Genomic DNA, 5254 nt, shown 5'->3' with positions numbered 1-5254 from the left:
GGCTTTCTTACCAAAGATTGACAAAACACTTTGATTGACAGTCGCTCTATTTTAAGATGACAAACGATCCGAAAGATACTTTGAAGTCTAAAACATGACTACACGCATTAACGTTGTGAGTCACGTGCGTTCCTTGTATGGATATGTCTGTGTTAATGTGTTGATAAAGGTTTATTTATGGCGACAGATGCAATGATGTATTGTCACTGGGGAAGCTTATTCCATCGGGGCCAGGATATATTAACGCCTGAGCCTTCTATCTATCTGCTAGAGATTACACAAAATAAAATGACAGTTGAATTAAGTTTCCTTGATTGATACCTTGTCATTTAGTTTCGTGTTCGACTTTCACTGTGTGGCTATGTGGTTTGTAAATGTATCACCTTTAAAGTATTTGCAAATGTCATATAGAACAGAACAGTCACACCACATGATTAAAACAAAACATTACATTTGTGTTCACTTTTCTCTATTCATGAGTAGCCTGTGACATCTTATTGTTCACGTTTCCCTGAACACACATTTACATACATATTCCTTTCTTCTGAAGTCCATATTGGTAACATGTAATCTACTGCTCTTCTTAAAATACCTCCATTGCATATGCAAGATTTATGTCCGTTGTCAGTCTTTTTAGGGTTTATGAGGCCTCGGTTTTAAATATCTTGTCTCCGGTTTGACTTCAGACCAAGACCCGGTTTTATATTGAATGACACGTTGCCTCATACCATGGTATAAAGTGGGACTCTGTGACGACAAAAATGACAACCGTCGAAAACTAAATCATAAAAAGATAAAGGCAAAAATAATTGTACACCGAAGTAAAACTAATATGTTAACCTATACAGTCGGGCCTTGTTCTTGATATCTTTTAAAAAGGAAACGACGGTGAGGCAAATATGTCGTGGTTCTTAATGCCTGATGCCATAATACCGTTCTGACACTGACCCTTGGGTGTATTCTGTCTTACAATGGGCGAGTGAAAACTTGTAAGCAGAACCATGATGAACTGCGTTGGTGGACGTTTTAACCACCTCCGAGGTCAACACACTTCTGCCGACGATGCTGGTGTGCCTGGATTCCAATAGGGTAGGTTTCCTCAAGGCGGTATACAACTGAGATGACGTTTGTATCATTTGCTTGTCAGATAGTTATTTTCTTCAAACTTCGGAAGAGGGGGAAGTCTTGCGGCGCCAAATCTGTTGTAACCCCCCCGATTTTTGTGAATTTTCCACATCGTGTAGCCTTGCTCGAAGTTGTCTGAGTAGAATAGCAAAATATTGACCATGACTGGACTTGGCTGGGTATAGTTCACCAGAAGGATTCCTTCGGAATATCTGAAACCCGAAGCCATACCTTTGCCCGCTGATGGAACAGACTTTGCTGTTTTCCAGAATATTCTTCTACTTTTGTCTTTAACTTCCTTGAGTATGTCTTTTTGAATAATTGGATGATTAAATGTGTGTATTGTTAATCTATTAAGAGAGGGCTCCTTATCGTTTGTGTTCTCCACTAAACTATCTGACCAAAAATGTTGTGTCCTTTAATTTGGTGAGAGATGAATGCATGTGAGAGTACATTATATCTTTCGATAGTAACGTACGTAGAAAGGGCCTGTCTTCTCTTCTGTTCATATAGCTTGCAACAGGTGTACTGTACAATGTTGTATTGTCGCTCATGTCATTGTAGGTAAGGCTGTTTTGAACATTGTGGCTCTATAAAACATGTGCATGTAGGTTCACCACTTGAATCCATACGGTGCTGGCAAACCAATGGTCATAATCAGGGCGAAATTAATCAGCGAATGCTGGCACCACTGAGACAACTGGGTCATCGCGTCCCCGCAAGAGAACTATATTTACTGTCAGTATTTATACAGGAAAAATATATCTATCCGCAACGGTGGCTCGGTGCTTATGTTATCAGCCACATATTTTTCTTGTCCAGACAGTTATTTACAGGTAACCGTGAAGTAACCCTATTATTGTTAACTGTAGTATTTGTTTGTTTGTTTGTTGTTTAACGCCGCACTCAGCAATATTCCAGCTACATGACGGCGGTCTGTAAATAATCGAGTCTGGACCAGACAATCCAGTGATTAATATCATGAGCATCGATCCACGCAATTGGGATCGATGACATGCATCAACCAAGTCAGCGAGCCTGACCACCCGATCCCGTTAGTCGCCTCTTACAACAAGCATATTCGCCTTCATGGGTTGCTGAAGACCTATTCTACCCCGGATCTTCACGGGTCGTTAACTATAGTAACTCATCTCATATCTAGCTTTCCTGCACTTGGAGGGTTTTCCAAATTGTCAATGTGCCGTGAATCAAACCAATCCAGCTTGGAAAGTTTTAGAATACTTTTAAATGTAACATTGAGTCCATGTTTAAAACCGAGCTTTCAGATGAAAAAAGATCGTTCTGATTTGAACTGATTATCATTTTTATAATCAAAACTATAGCCAAACAGAACCATAACTTAGATGAAACAATTCGAGGAACATGCAAATGATTCGAAAAAATTCAAGGAATGCTATTTCAACCAGACGGATTGACTCATGGTTGTCCACTAAAAGTGCCAGATTTTGTCTGGTCTGATTTTGTAAATGAATGTTAATCACAGTATGTTCTGACAAGTACCTTCACGAGCTTCAGAAACTTGGGGCGAATATGTCAGTTTTGATACGAGATTACCAGACCCTCCTTGCAGGTGTCATGGGTGTGACACAGCACTTCAAAAAGAATTATTTGGAAAAATGTTGACTTTTTGTGAAATTGTAACCAATCACATGAAGAGGAGAGGTCCCCCGACTCCTCTGTTAAGATTGATCTACCTGTCATTCTACACACACTTAGTGGCGAATAAAACAAACAACTCCTTTAGCACACTGACAGCGTTTATTACCATGTACCAGAGGACGGTTTCATTGTAACAGGTGTTCAACATAGACCACGAAATAAAAGTGTCCTTTCATAAATACATGACATGAAACTATGTAAGGATTACTGAAAAAACTATTTTCATATGATGAGATGCTTCTTCAACAGCGTTTTTGAGGACCAAGTGTGAAAGACGGCGACGTTGGACTCTAACATTACTCTGCATTATCTGAAAAACAACGTTGAAAATGTTACTGGACGATCATAGTAATCATTTACAAATAATACTTTTAAGAAAAGTCAACATTTGTCATTGCTTTATACAGCGCTCTCAACTGTGAATGCGTCAATCGCTTGCTCTTTCCAAAGCGACGTGACTTCACACGACATGTGTCATGCATCTAGTCCGCAGTAATATGATGGCACAATCAGCCAAGTCACCGAGCTTGATCGCCAGATCCTTTGTGTTGCTTCGTGTGACACTGTGGGTTGGTGGGGTTCAATTCTAACCTGGATACCCCACGGGGAAACTGAATATGCACTATACTGACTCGGTGCAAGGGTGGCCCAGCCCAAGGCGCCGCAAAGTTGCGTCCCGGTTCGCTCCGATTTGTTTCTAGCTTTGTTCGCACCATTACCCGGCTCGTGGGTTTCACCAAGGTATTAAACGACCTGCAATACTTCGGGCTTACCCCCAACATTATGTTGATACGACGTGAATTTAGCTCGAATACTGTTAAAAGCGGCGTTAAACCCGGCTCACTATTCTGATTACAAAAGGTCGTACACGACTCATGATTTTGTTTCTCCACGGAAGTTAACCCTGACAATGTTATTTATGTCTGAAAAACTATAAACTATGCTGATAAAATAGAAACAATACATTAGCACAGCATCCGTTTTTTTTTTTTTTTAATTCAGACCCGTGAAGATCCGGGGAAGAATAGGTCTTCAGCAACCCATGCTTGCCATAAAAGGCGACTATGCTTGTCGTAAGAGGCGACTAACGGGACCGGATGGTCAGGCTCGCTGACTTGGTTGATGCATATCATCGATCCCAATTGCGTGGATGGATGCTCATAATATCAATCACTGGATTGTCTGGTCTAGACTCGATTATTTACAGACCGCCGTCATACAGCTGGAATATTGCTGAGTGCGGCTTTAAACAACAAACAAACAAATCTTTTTATTCAGTTGGTGTCAGCAATTAAAATGAAGAAACTGAAGGATCCTTGCAAACCTACCGCTGTATTTCATGTGGACATTCCAGCCGTCGTATGACTGCTGCTTTCCGCCTGGCAACAAACATATTCATATGTGTCAACTTAAAACTCATATTCTGAATAGCGACAACTTACAATTCATTTTACTTTAAACGTCTTTTATTTATCCTGCACCGCAAGCCGTATGTAATGTAATGAAGTATAGAGTAGACGTGTCAAATGTGATTAACCACCTGTGGACGTTCTAATGAATCTTCGCGAAGCCTGCTTTCAATACTAATGATGATGGATCATAAATATATCCTTATGCTATTGCAGAAATCGTGCTTTTAGTTTACATTTCTTTTGATTATGGAAGTGGTTTTGATCAAGATTAAGATTCTTTACAAAGTATTCCTGATCGGTTTTGTTTAAAATCGTTAGTTTTCAAATCGATGCTGGAAAAATATGGATTCTTTTCTCTATTAAAACAGCTAGTGATTTTATCCAATCTTTACTTCATTATGTCAAAAATGGACGTCCAGTAGTTCTGGATACACTAAAAGAAGTGAGGACAAAATAAAGTGAACTTTATCAGAATCCTTTTGTTTCATTACTATTGCTGGCCATTTAATTACTGCTCATTGTTTAAAATCCTTGCAGGACATTTGATAAAAGGAACTCTCTACTAACATCTTTTTGGATAGCAGTTATTGTACATGCATTGTGAAAGTTGAATGTGACGTCTAAGATTGTCCACGATGGTAACACTAACAGATTGTCCACGATGGTAACACTAACAGATTGTCCACGATGGTAACACTAACAGATTGTCCAAGATTGTAACACTAACAGATTGTCCACGGTGGTAACACTAACAGATTGTCCACGATGGTAACACTAACAGATTGTCCACGATGGTAACACTAACAGATTGTCCACGATGGTAACACTAACAGGTTGTCCACGGTGGTAACACTAACAGATTGTCCACGGTGGTAACACTAACATATTGTCCACGATGGTAACACTAACATATTGTCCACGATGGCAACACTAACAGATTGTCCACGATGGTAACACTAACAGATTGTCCAAAATTGTAACACTAACAGATTGTCCACAGTGGTAACACTAACAGATTGTCCACGATGGTAACACTA

The sequence above is a fragment of the Haliotis rufescens genome, unplaced genomic scaffold (genome assembly GCF_023055435.1).
Source record: "Haliotis rufescens isolate VD_foot unplaced genomic scaffold, xgHalRufe1.0.p SCAF_25, whole genome shotgun sequence".
NCBI lineage: Eukaryota > Metazoa > Mollusca > Gastropoda > Lepetellida > Haliotidae > Haliotis > Haliotis rufescens.
This window is presented reverse-complemented; position numbering follows the sequence as displayed.